This window comes from Garra rufa, chromosome 6 (assembly GCF_049309525.1).
Source record: "Garra rufa chromosome 6, GarRuf1.0, whole genome shotgun sequence".
Taxonomy (NCBI): Eukaryota; Metazoa; Chordata; class Actinopteri; order Cypriniformes; family Cyprinidae; genus Garra; species Garra rufa.
Genome location: NC_133366.1, coordinates 39,654,673 through 39,671,768, shown reverse-complemented (window position 1 = coordinate 39,671,768; position 17,096 = coordinate 39,654,673). Strand labels below are relative to the sequence as shown.

General features: G+C 37.1%; 1 protein-coding gene across 4 annotated transcripts in view; it reads left to right on the top strand.

Annotated features, from left to right (window-relative positions):
• The first annotated feature begins 1,746 nt into the window (after positions 1–1,746).
• The window catches only part of rbm47 (RNA binding motif protein 47), a 40,834-nt gene continuing 25,484 nt past the window's right edge, over positions 1,747–17,096 (top strand). For 3 of the 4 annotated variants that reach the window (XM_073842344.1, XM_073842343.1, XM_073842341.1), the window contains exons 1-2: positions 1,747–1,976; positions 15,018–15,177. The gene's annotated coding sequence lies outside the window, so the exon portion shown is untranslated. Of the gene's footprint in view, positions 1,977–15,017; positions 15,182–17,096 lie in introns of all 4 variants that reach the window. The other variant, XM_073842342.1, reaches the window with a different exon arrangement.

Sequence of the window (17,096 nt, the reverse complement as noted above, 5' to 3'; positions counted from 1 at the left end):
ATTGGTTGTTTGACATGTCGATCAAATGGTCTTATGGGCGGGACTTGGCCAATGAAAGCTGCCATGAGTTCCAGACCTTCAGCTGTCAGTCTGAAGGTCTGGCTACACGAGACTACATCTCGCAATTCTGACTTTATAACTTGCAATTGCAAGTTTATCTCACAATTTTGAGAAAAAAAAGTCAGAATTGCAAGTTTGTATCACACAAATCTGTGAAAAATATAGCCACAATAATTTTTATTTGTTTTGTTCAGTGATGCAAACAGGATTGCATAGAACAGTGAACATGACATTTTTAAAGATACTCGAATCGTATTTTCTTGTTAAAACCCAATATTTATTCATTTATTTTAATTTACAACTTAAAAATATTTTCAATTTATACTTAAGTTTAATATTTAACATTTTAAGTTTTTCACAATGTTTCACACTTTTAAAATGTTTTTGTATGGACAAAAACCATTTTTATTATCTTTTTATGTTCATGTGAGTTGGTTACACTTTATTTTAAAGTTACACTAGTAAGTACTGAGTAATATTAAGTTTAGGGGTTTAGGGTTTGGTTTTTTCATTGCGTTCATTTTAATTTAATGTTATTACTATAGTAAGTACATGTAACTGTCACGGTAAAGTGTGAATTTAATTTAAAACACACACACACAAGCTAGAAGTCAGTGAACTGGGTGAAATGGTTATTTTTGAGATGTAATGTTTTTTTTTCATTCCCCAGTTTCATTCAAACATTCCCAGAGGTGTGCTCATCTTTGTGTCGCTTTAAGGCCTTTTTCTGCTTAAATCAGAGAAACCAAATGGGAGGGTGAGCTCTGATATTTGTAAGGTGTGTGTGTGTGTGTGTGTGTGTGTGTGTGTGTGTGTGTGTGTGTACCTGGTATTCATCACGTTGTGGGGACCAAATGTCCCCACAAGGATAGGAATACCAGTAGATTTTGACCTTGTGGGGACATTTCTTAGGTCCCCATGAGGAAACAGGCTTATAAATCATGCACAATGAGTTTTTTTAAGGAAGTAAAAGTGTGCACAATCTCCTGTGAGGGCTAAGTTTAGGTGTAGGGTAGGTTTAGGGCGATAGAAAGTACGGTTTGTACAGTATAAAAACCATTACGCCTATGGAATGTCCCCATAAAACATGTAAACCCAACATGTGTGTGTGTGTGTGTGTGTGTGTGTGTGTGTGTGTGTGTGTGTGTGTGTGTGTGTGTGTGTGTGTGTGGAATGCTGCTCTGGCCTGTCTCCAGGTTGAAGGAGGATAGCGTTTCCAATCTGAGAGGCTGGAAGCATTCTGGTTTGGTGAGTTTCTGAGGCACAGAGAGAGAGAGAGAAAGGAACAGGTTGCTCGGACCAGTCCGGTGAGAAAGATGTGAGACTAAACATTTCCTAGTACTAACTGCTGTAGACACAGACCGACACGCACACACACACACACACACACACACACACACACAAGCTCTTTCTTTTTATCAGTTTCTTAAGATTTCATATTCCTTGTGAAAAGTTTGTTTTTGACCTTTGGCATTACAGACTGATTCAGTATTCCTACAGCTTTTTTGTTCGTTTTTTTTTCTTCCTCACAGCAGAGGAATGTGAAGATTATGTCAGTGAGAGGCAGGTACAGAGACTAGCGCTAATTACTCTCTCTCTCTTTCTCTCTCTCTCTTTTTCTTTCTCCGCCCGGTCTCCCTCGTTTACCCTCCTCCTCCTCCTCCTCCTTGACAGTGAAGGAGACAAGCAGGGGAACGAACAGCGCGGCTGGGGAAGTGAAACAGTTTGGAGACAGAAACTAAAAGAGAAAAAGAAGAGAAACTTCAAGTTTTTTCATCACTCTGGACTGTCAAGACCTGTGAGAACAGACACGATAACAAGTGAAATACAGAGAAACAGGGATGAATGTGGCTGATCTGCTGTGCCTTTGATTAATGCAACACATTGATTCTCTTTGACAGCTACTAGAAGCGCAGGTAAGTTCCTACATTCTCCGGCACGGCTTTTTTGTGATTCTCTCCTTCAGTGTCTCATGTTTTGTCTGTTTTCCTTCCTTGTTCTCTGTGTGTCATCTTCTCACAGATGGTCCAGCGATCAAGTTCTCCCCTCTGACCTTATTTATTTTCATAGAGTTAAATTGACATCTCTCTCTCTCTCTCTTTTCACCTCCCTCCCTTTTTCTTTCTCTTTTCCATCTTACAGTTGTAAGGTTAGAATGTCCTTGTGTTGCGAAAACTGTGTTGAAAGTTGCTCTGCGGGTCTTTTGTGTGTGTATGTGTGTTGTGTAACTACACTCAGGGGGTGTGCTATAATTTGGTGTGTCAGGTTTCTGACAATGAGATGGCTCAATATAAGAAAAAACAAGAAATGAAAAAGAGTAAAAGACGTTAAGGCCTAATGTGATAGTTTGCATGCTTAGTGTAATGAGTGAAGACGTGTACTTTTTTTCACAGGGGAATGGCACAACATGAACGGACAAGACACACTTCACTTTAAAGATTAATCACAGTTTCATAAGTAAATAATTGTTTCTAGAGCTGTAGAATCTTGTTTTGCTACCAACAATGTATAGAAATGTAATAGGGAAGTGTTTCAGCTTTAATATGATGTTAAGCTGACTCCAAAAAGTAGCTCTTTAGGGATGTCCAAGAGGTGAAAATGACTCATACTGTATTGTATGTCATATACAAATGTATCTTTTAGAGCTAGGGTTAGTTTGTCGCAATTATAATTACCTTCATGTAAGAAGAATAGCTAGATAACTAGGTAAACTTGTGTGTGGGTGGGTGTGTTTACTTAGCTATGCTTGAGGTATAATTTTGTCTGCAGAAGTGAGCTAAATTGCTCAAAACCTCCCTTTGGGGGAGAACAGGGACTTTTTCAATTGGAAATATGATTCATAAATAAACCATAAAATATTTGATATTATTTGTAGTAGTCTGTAGCAGTAGTAATTATAATATGTGACCCTGGACCACAAAACCAGTCATAAGGGTCAATTTTTTGATATTGAGATTTATACATTATCTGAAACTATTTGAAAGTCTGGAATCTGAGGGTACAAAAAATCGAACAATTGGCCAAATGAACTTCTTAGCAATACATATTACTAATCAAAAATTAAGTTTTGATATATTTATGATAGGAAATTTACAAAATATCTTCATGGAACATTATCTTTACTTCATATCCTAATGATTTTTGGCATAAAAGAAAAAATGTATAATTTTGACCCATACGGTGTATGTTAGGCAATTGCTACAAATATATCTGTGTGACTTGCAACTAGTTTTGTGGTTCAGGGTCACATATCTTTATACAAAAGTGTGTGAGTGCCTATGAATGAGTTATTTCATGTAGGGGGTAAAGAGGTCAGGGGTCTTGAGAGCCGACACGCTGTGGCTTTGCATTGTGGGGTATGTAGTTTAAAAGAAATGAAATGAACAGCTAGAGAAGAATTAACATAGGTGAGGTACAACCTGTCTCTGTGTGTGCGTGTTTCAGTAAGTCATGTGACTCTTTGTTGTTACTCTAAATACTGCATCTGTTAAATGTGTAGGCATGTTTATTTGGTGACAGACCTTTAGGGGCCCAGTAGTGCATACGCTTGTGTGTGTGTGTGTGTGTGCGTGTGTGTGTGTGTGTGTGTGTGTGTGTGTGTGTGCGTTTAAAATCTGATTGGCTGTGGTTCTTACTTGAACCAGTTCTTTCTGCCTCCATTCAGCTGCTTATCTGATTCTCAGAAGGAAGCGTATTTTTAGAAATTATGTGCATTTAACTTTCAATAATTGTGTAAATATTGAAATGATTTCAGTTTTCTTTTTATTTGGCTATTACATTTTTAAACTTAAGAAACAGAAGTCAGAGTCGCTGAGTTCAGTTAGTTTCTGTGAATCAGTTCAAACTTTTTGTTTTTTTGAACTTATTCAACATTCAATTTTGAAGCAAAAATCCATTTAAAGTTGCTACATTTGGTATCTGTGAATCTGTTTGTTTCAACAAATTGATTCACAACTTAGTGTTATAATGTGTCATAATTAAATGTCTCTATATAGCATTTTCATGAAATATTTAAATGTAATATTCACGTATTCATGCAAATAGTGCAATAATCATGCAAATATTTTAATGAAATATTTAAAATATACACTTTTGTTACTGTTTTTTGTTGTATTGGTGCATAAAATTGACAATTCCTAAAATTCTTCTTTCTCTTTAATGACAAAAATTTTAAATTTAATTATAAAAATACAAAATGTAATAAATGATGGCTTTTTACAGTATATATATATATATACAGTATATATATATACAGTATATATATATATATATATTGTGGCGGGAGGGGCAAACGACAGACACAGTGGGTGTGGCGTCAGGCCTCGGAGAGGCTTTTATTAAACAGAAAATAAGGGAAAGTGAGTCCATAAAGTAAAACAGTGTCCAAAAATAAAAGGGGAGTCTGGTGTCCTCGGGTGCTGGGGCAGCGTGACGGAACGGTAGTGTTCAGAGGGGAAGGGTCCAGGAGAGGGGCGGAGTCCGGCGGCCGCGGGCGCTTTCCATACTAGCGCCGGGGTGCTAGGGCGGCGGCATCTCCGGCAGGCTCATCCCTCTCGAGCTGTCCGGCGCTGGGGCGGCGGCTTCTGGCGGCCTCAACCGGACCGCGGGTCCGGCGGCTCTCCAAACTCTTGTGGCGCGGGATTCCCTCTTCACCCCCTCCTGGACCCGCGAGGACACCAGCGTGCATGCACGGGGGAAAGAGACCGGTCTCCCGAGGAGAGGCGCGCTCGGGATTTAAACAGCGGCGGTGATGAGGCTTCATTTACATCAGGTGTCCCCATCACACGCCGCCAGCCCGAGCCGATTACACGCCCCTCCTCTCCCCTACACACCCACTCCCGTCGGGAGCCTGGAGAAGGGCGGCGAATACGGGACGGGGTGGTGATGAAAATTAGGGGGGCGGGCAGACGCCTCGCCACATTCCCCCCCCCAAGCGACATCCCCGTCCTAAGGTCGCCGCCCACGCAGGAGTGCTACCTTCCTCATCCAGGCTCCAGCGGTCGGAGTGGGCGGGGATTCCTCTCCAAGGCAACGCTCCCTCTCGCCGCGTACCGGAACAGGGACAGAAAAACCGGTATTAGTCGACAGCCTCAACCAACCGCAGGATAAGTGACTAACTGAAACATCACTTACCCTTCTTGCGGCTGGGAGGCCGTCTCCGTCGTTCCTCCGTCCCTGTCCGGGTTTTCACGAACTTTTGCGAGCGAGAGGGGATGACGTCATCAGGTGTTGCCCACTGCGCTGTCTAAGCCCCGCCTTGCCCGCATTCTCCACCACTGTGGCGGGAGGGGCAAACGACAGACACAGTGGGTGTGGCGTCAGGCCTCGGAGAGGCTTTTATTAAACAGAAAATAAGGGAAAGTGAGTCCATAAAGTAAAACAGTGTCCAAAAATAAAAGGGGAGTCTGGTGTCCTCGGGTGCTGGGGCAGCGTGACGGAACGGTAGTGTTCAGAGGGGAAGGGTCCAGGAGAGGGGCGGAGTCCGGCGGCCGCGGGCGCTTTCCATACTAGCGCCGGGGTGCTAGGGCGGCGGCATCTCCGGCAGGCTCATCCCTCTCGAGCTGTCCGGCGCTGGGGCGGCGGCTTCTGGCGGCCTCAACCGGACCGCGGGTCCGGCGGCTCTCCAAACTCTTGTGGCGCGGGATTCCCTCTTCACCCCCTCCTGGACCCGCGAGGACACCAGCGTGCATGCACGGGGGAAAGAGACCGGTCTCCCGAGGAGAGGCGCGCTCGGGATTTAAACAGCGGCGGTGATGAGGCTTCATTTACATCAGGTGTCCCCATCACACGCCGCCAGCCCGAGCCGATTACACGCCCCTCCTCTCCCCTACACACCCACTCCCGTCGGGAGCCTGGAGAAGGGCGGCGAATACGGGACGGGGTGGTGATGAAAATTAGGGGGGCGGGCAGACGCCTCGCCACAATATATATATATATATATATAAAAAAAACCTTAATGTCACGGTAAAACATATAAATAGAAATATTTTACTGTTGTTTCTTTTCTATATCATCCAGTCCTCTTCTTCAAATGTCTTTCTTTTTTTTTTATAAAAAACAATCTTGATCCCCACAAACTCAAAATCGAATAGAATTGTAATGTATAGGGGCATTTCTGCGAATCTGTTCAAACTGTTTGTTTTAACAAAGTGATTCACTACTGTTATAATGTGTCATCATTATACATGTCTCTATATAGCATTTTCATGAAATATTTGAATGTAATATTCAAATATTCATGCAAATATTGCAATAATAATGCAAATATTTTAATGTAATATTCAAAATATGTTTTTGTTACTGTTTTTGTTGTGTTGGTACATAAAAATGACAATTCCTAAAATTATTCCTTACATTTAATGACAAAAAAGTACTTATAAAAATTCTAAGTGCAATGAACCATGGCTTTTTACAGTATATTTATGGAAAAATCACCACTTAATGTTTGGGTAAAAACATAAAAATAGAGATGTTTTACTGTCATTTTTTCTTTTCTATATCATGCAGTCCTGTTTTCGAAATGCCTGTCTTTATTTCCAAAAAAAGGTTCTTGATCTTCACAAACTCTAATTTGAATAGAATTGTAAGCTTTAGGGGCATTTTTCAATTCTACATCCTTTATTGACTCAGTAGTTTTGTTTCCTCTTTGTGGGAAATGCACATTTCTTATTCATCCACCTTCAGCACTTCAGTCAGCCTTTCTTGACTTCTTGTAGACATACTATTCAATATAAAGAAGGAAACAGAGAGAGAGAGAGCAAGACAGGTCACCTCTCTTTCTGTGTTTTTAAAGTCATATGACTGATCATGTGACCTCCTCAGCATGACTTTAACCCTGACAGACATCTGGACAAGTGTGCGTGCGTGTGTGTGTGTGTGTGTGTGTGTGTGTGTGTGTGTGTGTGTGTGTGTGTGAGTAAGTGAAACAGGATCTCCTCTCTCTCCCTTCTGCTTTTCTTCCCATCTCTCTCCCTAACACACACCAAATACCTGCACTTCACAATGAATGCATTCTTACACTGTCTCTATAGACAGACTAGAAGAGCCGTGTGTGTGTGTGTGTGTGTGTGTGTGTGTGTGTGTGTGTGTGTGTGTGTGTGTGTGTGTGTGTGTGTGTGTTCAGCATGGTTCCCGTCCAGGTACTTTGATTAATAGTGACTTCTGAGGGGTGGAGCTCTTTTAGACCAAAGACTTAATTTGGGATACCCCACCGTGTGCCACACACACACACACACACACACACACACACACACACACTAGTCTCCTTAGTGACACAAGTTCTGCTTGTCTGAATCAAGTCGCTCAATTTCTCTCTGTCTTGCTAATGCTTTTATGCCGCTTCATTACACACTTCTCTCTCTCCCCTTTCTTCTTTTCTTTGTTACAGTGAGTAATAATAGGCCTCGTTCATTGAACCCAACAAATAGGACCAAATCAGCACTGTTATATAGTATGTACAATTTAATTGCATTATGAAAAATCTGCTATAGTGTGTGTAATGTGTGGAACAAAGGAGTGAGAGAACGCAATGATCCCTTACAGTTTGTCTTCTTTTATATGTAACTATTTAAAACATCTCTTGCGCTGATACTGAAGACACACACTTACAAGTGTTTCCAAGTACACCCTGTCCTTCCGCTAAGACCTTCAACATTGGTTTTTCAACCAGAAAAACAAAGTATAGTACAAAAATCAACCAGTTTTCTCTTAAAGGGATAGTTCACCCAAAAATGAAAATTCTTTCATTAATTACTCACCTTTATCATTCCAAACCCGTAAGACCTTCATTCATCTTCAGCACACAAATTAAGAAATCCAAGAGCTTTCTGGCCCTGCGTAGACTGCAAGATGGAAGACGGTAAATCTGGGAGAAGAATTGTTGAATAAAGTTGTTATTTTCGCAGACAAAAAGTAGCTTGTAGCTTTATAAAATTACAGTTGAACCACTGATGTCACATGGACTATTTTGTCAATGTTCTTGGTACCTTTCTGGGCCTTGAATGTGGTTGGACCATGCTCTCTATGAAGGGTCAGAAAGCTCTCGGATTTCATCAAAAATATCTTAATTTGTGTTAGGAAGATGAAGAAAGGTCTTATGTGTTTGGAAAGACATGAGGGTGGGTAATTAATGAGTGATTTTTCTTTTTTTTGGTGAACTATCCCTTTAATGTTGAAAAATAATACATTTCATTATTGTTTTACATGAGGTGTTTTAGTTGTGTGTGACTTTTTAATCAGTGTGGAATGGGAAAAACAGCCATTCAAGTCATTCATTTTTAGAGTTGGTGATTTGAGGCAACATTAGTGACAAAGACTGTCTGCAGTAGTTAAGGAAATAGAAAATTCTGTCAATATTTATACACCTTCAGAGCTCCAAACCCATAAGATGTAAATTCAACCTTGAAACTCAAATAAGAACATTTTGATAAAAACTTAGGTGTCTTTTACACCTAAACTTTGATGCTAATGTTCATAAATCCATTGTAAATGTAAGCCATATGTATCATGCTTTAATCCAAGTCTTTTGAAGAGACATGGTTGCATTATATGATTAACAGATTTAGGTTTTATTCACATATAAACATTGATCAATTCATAGAGTACATCAATGGATGCTCAAACTTGCTTGATGCAATGGTTTGTTGTTGTCAAGTGAGTATGGCTAAGCTTCTGTTTCTCATGTTTGATGTGTTCTATATGTATTGATCAATGTTCAAATGTAAACAAATGCCTGTATTATATCTGTTCATCATATAAAGTTATCTCTTGTTAGATGTTTCTTTGAAAAACTTGGAATAAACCACTTGATTCATTTTGATTACTTTTAGGATATCTATACATTTTTTAAGAGTCAAATTTTGGTATGGACTTTAAATGGAAGTGCAGAAATCTCACAGGTTTCATTAAAAAATATCTATATTCTCTAATATATAATATAAAATATAATATTATTTTTTGTTGCAAACATGAAAGTCAGTCATAGATTCAACACCTTAAGTTGAACTCTTTGAGTATGTGAAATGTCTTGGACATCGCAACAAATGAGATGATATTCCTAGGGCTTCTGTGTTTTTTTTTTTTAATTAAATTACAAACTGCAACTATATAGTTATTTTAAAATGTGGAAATATACAATTTTCTCTACTTAGTAGACGTAATCAGTGTTGGGAAAGGTTACTTTTAAAAGGAATGCATTACTCAATGAAAAAGTAACTAACTGAATTACTTAGTTACTTTTTACGTAAAGTAATGCATTATGTTACTTTTGCATTATGTTTTGTCACCTGGGCTGGGCTTGGTTATTTGTTTTTCAATAAAAAACTCCAAAAGTTACATTTTTGGCAACTGTAAGGGCCCTTTCACACCAAAAGTGAAATTAATAAACCTCAGGCTGAAGAAAGTCCCTTCCATTACATAATCGAAAAAGTAACTGTTTTGGGTAACACGTTATTTTAAGGTGTCCTTGTTACACATTACATGTACTTACTATTATAATAACAATTAATGATGCATAATTAAATAGTTTTTGTCAGGTAACCATAAGACAAACCCTAATCCTAGCCCTAACCATATAGCAAGCACATGCAGTTAATTCATTTTACTCAGCACGTAAATGTATAATTACATTGTAACAATGACACCTTAAAATAAAGTTCAATCCTGTATTATTGTAAATTTGAAAGTAGTATGTTACTTTACTAGTTACTTAGGTCGCACTTTATATTAGGTCAAATAATAAGTCAAATGTAGTTATTGTGTTCATATTGTATTGCATAACTCTTGCTACTATGGAGATGGGATAAAAGAAAGGTTTAGGACAGCTTTGGTGGTATGGATAGGTTTAAGGGTGGATTAAGGTGTAAGAAATGGGTCAACAGTGTAACTATAAATGTAATTACAGAAATTAATTACAGATGTATTTACATAGAGAATTTATTCAAGATATAAGTACAATGTAAAAACATGTATGTATATAATAAGTGCATTGTATGAAATGATTAATTTAAACTACATAGTAGTTAAGGCCACTTCATGTGAAGAGGAACTATTACTTGAAAAAGTAATCTGATTACATAACTCGGGTTACTTGTTACTTGGCTGTAATACTTGTAGCACTGAAATGTATTCTTTCTGTTCTTCAAATCTTAGTACTATGCTAATACACAAATCAAAGATACTAAACTTTTCTCTTCTCCTGCCTACATTGAAATCTCATTAGTTTAAAATCACCCTGTGTATTTCACTTCTATATGGCTCTTCCGTGTCTGAAGTTATTTAAAGCTCTTAAAGCAGTTGAGCCACCATGCAGTCACCATCAGATGACCTTGACTAAGACATCTACTGTAGGTCAGACGTATTACTAGCATAGACAGTCAGAGTGCATGTCTGTTTGTGTGTCCGTGTGTGTGTCTTTAGTCTATTCATATATTCCGACAGTGTTGGAGTTTGAGTTAAACCTGATTTTCCGGTTACCTTTACTGGCAATATGTGACGCAAAACGTGCAAAACTAAAACACACTTTCACAGTCTATCTTTATCCTCTCAATACATACACACACGTCTTCTACCCACTGTCCCTTGAGGACAGTTTTATTAAGATTCATTTATATTAATCTAATATCATTTGTTTAGTGTCCCTCTTTTTCTAAATTAAACACTCTTGCCACTTCATCCTGAGAAGGAAACGAAAAAAAAAAAAATTGAACTGAAGGACAAGGCTCTAGATACATAAAGTGGGTACTGATAAAGCCTGTAAATGCAGACTTTGCACCCTCTCAAGGCATGTTGACTCTCTACACAGCCTCACCCTGCTTTATGGCCTACCCACAATGCATCATGTGCCCAGGTTTTATAATGTTGCTAATGATTTAAAAGATAATATCCTATGGTGCTGTTTTACATCTCAAGGTTGCATTTTGAGCAAGTAAGGATAAACTTCAGAAATGTTTCCTTGTGTGTACACTAGCATTTTGAGCACAGGACTATTGTAGACAGTTGAGGGATCCATCCAACTGGTTTGCCACCCCTTCGTTTGTGTGTGTGTGTGTGTGTGTGTGTGTGTGTGTGTGTGTGTGTGTGTGTGTGTGTGTGTGTGTGTGTGTGTTTATTTTGTGTGGCTACTAAGGATTCTTCTGATCAGCCAACCGCCTAAAACAAAAATGGTTTTGCCTCTTAAACTCACCACCATTTCCTGTTTGTCCACGTCCTCCGTTGCACTCCTTGCATTGCCCTCCCTCATTCCACCCCCATGTTTAGTAGTTACAGCTGAATGTGTAATAAGTGACCATCATCATATGACAACTTACTGACTCTGCAGAAAAACTATAATCGGGTAGTTGATAAATAACATGTCCATGAACTTTGTTTTTTAAACCAATATGTGGGCTATAAAGGAAAGTGTTGCTATTTAACTTTTTAGTTTTTTATGTTTACCAAGGCTGCATTTATTTGACCAAAAATAAAGTAATATTAATACAATAAAGCTGAATTTTCAGTAGCCATTACTCCAGTCTTCAGGGTCATATGGTCTTTCAGAAATCCAATTTGGTGCTCAAGAAACACACTGTATTATTATTTAAAGTTGAACAGTTGTGCTGCCTAATATTTCTAATATTTTGGAAAATTGATTGATTGAATGATTCCATTTTTCAGGGTTCTTCGATGAATTGCAACATTAATTTGAAATAGAAAATACATTATAAATGTCTTTACTGACATTTTTGATTGGTTTAATGCATCCTTGTGGAATAAAAGTTTTAGTTTATTTAAAAAAATAAACAAACTTATAGGCCCTCAAACTTTTCCCAGCAAGCACACAACATCATAAGACACATTTGGTTAAATTTTGGTTGCCATGTTGGGAGAGCAAAATTTAGTGTCAATTCAAAGTCTAATGCCAACATTAATTTGATGTCCAATACTGAAGTCAACTGATGTTGATATTTTGTTTTTAGGTTGTGTAACAAAAATCCAACATTAAGTCAATGTCAAATTTACGTCAAATACGGACGTCAACCTGAATTTCATTCTCAACCAAAATGGGTTGAATGGCGGTGTACAAATTAGACATATTTCTGTTTGTTACACAGACCATTATGGCAGTCAAAAAAGTGGTCAGTGTAACAATAAATGACTAAATTCTGACTAAAAATAATGTTTTTATGAATACAAATAAATACAACCTGATATCATGACGAAAACGTACCTGTGGGAACTTTGTCACAAGGTGCGAAATACATACCGGCATGTATGTTTCGTGACATATTCGATGTGAAATGTTCACTGAGTGGCCCTTAAAGAGTGTTTGAGTCTTGTAGCGCCTCTAGCCAATCAGTGTTTCCAGGCTGTAATTGTCATGTGACCTCAAAATGGTGGCCCCAATAGAGGACATGCTTCCTATAAAATGTTATTAGGCTTCTAATATTACTAGATTTATCTAATATCATATGAACATTTTTTAAAGTAATAATTACAGTTAAGGTCAAATGTTTACATATACAGTGCCTTGTGAAATTATTCATGCCCCTTCATTTTTTTTCACATTTTGTTATGTTGCTGCCTTATGTTAAACTACTTTGATGTGGGGAAAAAAGTAATTCAATCTACACTCCCTACTCCATAATGGCAAAGCAAAAAAATAGGTTTTTAACATTTGTGCAAATTTATTAAAAATAAAAAAACTGAAAAGATCCCGTTGCATAAGTATTCATACCCTTTTCTGGGACACTCGAAATTTAGCTCAGGAGCATTCATATTGCTTCTAGTTGTTACTACACTTCGAGTGGAGTTAAACTGTGGCAAATTCATTTGAATGAGTATGATTTAGTAAGGCACACACAGATAAGGTCTAACAGCTGAAAATGCATATCAGAGCAAAAATTCCTGAGGTCAAGATAACTGCCTGTAGAGCTCAGTGACAGACTTGCGTTAAGGCAATGATCTAGGGAAGAGTTCAGAAAAAAATCTGCTGCATTGAAGGTTCACAGAAGCATTATCCATAATAGAAGACGATTGGAACAACTAGGACTCTAGAAAATGTCTGCCAGCTGACAGAGCTTGAGAGGTGAAAAGGTGAGGCAAAGAATGGCAGATAATTGCCAAATGCAGATGTGCAAAGCTTGTCACATCATACCCAAAAAGACTTGAGGCTGTAAAAGTGCTTCAACTATGTACTGAGTTAAGGGTATGAATACTTATGCAATGTACTTATTTCAGTGTTTTATTTTTAATACATTTGTAAAATTTGCAAATCTGGTTTTTGCTTTGTCATTATTATGGTGTATGGAGTGTAAATTGATGTGGGGAAAAACTAATTTAAAGCAGTTTAACATAATGCTGCAACAAAACAAAATGTGAAAAAAATGAAGGGGTATGAATACTTTTGCAAGGCACTGTACCTTGCAGAATGTGCAAAATGTTAATTATTTTAACAACATGTTATTTTTTATTCAGTACTGACCTGAATAAGATTTTTCACAAAAAAAGATGTTTACATATAGTCCGCAGGAGAAAATAATAGATGAATTTATAAAAATAACCCGTTCAAAAGTTTGATTCTTAATACTGCGTTGTTACCTGAATGATCCATGGTTCTTCATGAGTCCCTTGTTTGTCCTGAACAGTTAAACTGCCTGCTGTTCTCTAGAACAATCCTTCAGGTCCCACAAATTCTTTGATTTTCAGCATTTTTGTGTATGAACACTTTTTAATGACTGTAAGATTTTGAGATCCATCTTTTCACACTGAGGACAAGTGATGGACTCATATGCAACTATTACAGAAGGTTCAAAAGCTCATTGATGTTTCAGAAGGAAAAAAGAAGCATTAAGCCATGGGGTGAAAACTTTTGAATAGAATGAAGATGTGTATTTTTTATTTTTATTTTTTACCTAAAGATCATATTTTTTTTTCATTTAGTAGTGCCCTTCAACAGCTACAGAAGATACTTACATGTTTCCCAGAAGACAAAATAAGATAAATTTACCCTGATCCTCAAATTCAAAAAGGGACTCATGAACAACTATCACTAAACAAAAAAACACAGCTGTGTATCACAGGTAACAACAAAGTATTAAGAATCAAGCATATATAAACTTTTGAACTGGGTCATTTTTATAAATTCAACTATTTTTTTTTTTTTTTTTTGTGGACTATAGGTAAACATATTTCATTTGAAATATCGTATTCAGGTCAACACTAAATAAAAAATAACATCCATTTTTTATGATCCCTCTTATTTTGGTAGCAAAAATGAACATTTTGCAGATTCTGCAAGATATACTCTTTAATTGCTTTTTATTGAGGATTAAACATTGAGTGTGCCTGCAAATAAATCGTTTTAGATGAAGTAAAGCATGCAACTTAGGCAAGTGTTTTTATTTTACATTTTGTTTGCAGTGCACAATGGCTTTTTTTATTTTCATATATGACCAGTTTTGCACTTAAGCACACACGCAAACACACCCATCTCCGAATCAATGATTTCCACCTTATCAAAGTAACTAAAGCAACATAAAACACTAACATGTAAGTACCTGCTTCTTAGGAACAGGAATGAAAAGATTTCAGAGACCTTTCCAGGTTTGAATGTGCACGAAGGCCACTGAGCTTTAAACTGTTCATCTTGAAATGTTTTTGAATGCAGGAATTCAGGAAATTGATTTCAGGTTAGACTGAATAGTTTTGAGTCATTTGCCACTTCTAATGAACTTTTGCTCAGTCAATGGACAACCTCATTCACAGCTCACCGCACACAGTCACGCTCGTGTCGTTTGCTCCCAGAAAAACTGGAGAGAAGGGTTGGGTGTGACAAGGAAAAGCAAGAGAGGAAGAAAGAAATATAGGAGAGAGGTGTAGGAGGGGGCAGTTTTGCTCTGCCCCACCCCTCACATGCACTGAGTAAACACTCTTTTACCAACAGCACCTCCAATCACACACTCTGCTTCTCTACCCCACAGACTGTGTGTGAGAGCGAGAGGTTGACCGTGAGACAGAAGAGGGTAACCGCTGACGCCAGACGGTCAGAAGGCCTGAGTGTGTGTGTGACTGTCTGAGTGAAACATCAGAGAACACATACCAGCTATACTGCCACTCGGACACAGTCATTCACCTGAAAAGGCAGGTAACGTTTGTTTTTTGTCACTGGGATTCTGAAAAAGTGGGTTTTTTCGGCTTGTGGGGTCTTGTTTAGTTCTGTCTGAGATCTTATTTAAATATTGTTCGTCCTTTTTGAGTGGCAACATTGTAATGACCTTTTATGACCTTCAGGGGAAGTTTAAAAATGAAAACGATGCATTTGTTTGCTGTATGGTAAAGATAACAAACAGTAATTATAATAGAAAAAGAAAATACTGTTGAAATGTAAATAGCATCTTATGTCATTTGACTAGCAGCTTTGTGTGTTTATGCAAGTGAGCGTAAAATAGAGTAAAATGTAATTGTGCGTCACAGTGCGCTGTGTTGGTTGTTGGTCTTTGGACTCGACTTCTTCAGCCTTATGTTTGCTGTTAGGGTGGGCCCAGACCTGCGCATGTTACTGTTATCACAAAGCTTTCCGTATTTTTTTTTCTTTCGGTCAGTGACAGATATCTTGATTCTCCATGTGGAGATTTCTCACAGAAAAATCATCAAGAGAAAGTGATGAGACATCAGTGATGTGCTTACTTGAGGCATTTTTGAGCAGATCATCAGCTGTGTTTGTCTGTATCAGTGGATTGTGTTTGATCAGGCCTCGTCATATTGTGTTGCAGTAAGTAGATTAACTTGAAGAGTGAAGAGTTCAGAGTGTGAGATAAGAAACCTCAAGATTTCATCAGCTTTTGTGGTTTATCCCAGTGCTTCTGTGGTAAAAAGAACCTAAGTGCTTTAGGTTATGATCAGGTGTATGTGCATTTGTGATTTGGCCACTCGATATGTGTGTGTATGCAAAATGATTAATATGTGAGGTTGTGTTTGAGTGTGTTTATTCACTTAACCTTAATCATTTTTTGTTTTCTACTTCCTTTTTCCTGATTTGTTATTGATTGTTAGCAGTGTTAACTAAAACTAAAACTATTGAAATTAAAATAACAATAAAATATAAAGATTAGATAAAAAACTGGCGTTTGTAACTGGCGTTGAAAAGTTTGGGATTAGTACGATTTTTTATGTTTTTTAAAAGGAGTCTTTTATCCTCATCAAGGCTGATTTTATTTGATTAATAATACAGAAAAAAACTGTAATATTGTGAAATATTATTGTAATTTAAAATTGTGGTTTTCTATTTTAATATACTTTAAAATAGAATATATTCCTGTGATGCAAAGCTGAATTTTTAGCATCATTACTCCAGTCTTCAGTGTCACATGATCCTTTAGAAATTATAATAATATGCTGATTTATTATCAATGTTGGAAACAGTTGTGCTGCTTGAATTTTTTTTTGGAACCTGTGAAATTTTTTCAGGATTCGTTGATGAATAAAAAGAAGAGCATTTATTCAAAATAGTTTTTTTCTAACAATATAAGTATTTAGTATCACTTTTTATTAGTTTAACAAATCCTTGATGAATAAAAGTATACATTTTTTTCAAAAAAAAAAAAATAAAATAAAATTACTGACCCCAAACTTTGAACAGTAGTTGTATATTGTTACAAAATATTTATTTTTAAAATAAATGTTGCTCTTTTTAACATTTTATTTAAAAAAATTAATTGTGTGACACTTAAGACTGGAGTAATGACTGAAGAAAATTCAGCTTGGCATCACAGAAATACATTATATTTTAAAGTATATTAAAATAGAAATCTGTTATTTAAATTGCAATAATATTTCATAATATTACTTTTTTCTGAGACTTTTGAAAGGCTGTGTACGTTTAGCAGTGTTAACTAAAACTATTTAAATCGTTTTATAATAATTTAAATGAAGTGGAAATAAAAGAAAACATAAATATTAGGTAAAAAACTTTTAACTTTTAAAAATAAAAAATAGAAAAGTTGCCTTTGTAACCTATTAAAATAAAATAAGTTTAAGTAGAAGTACTAAAATTACTAAAA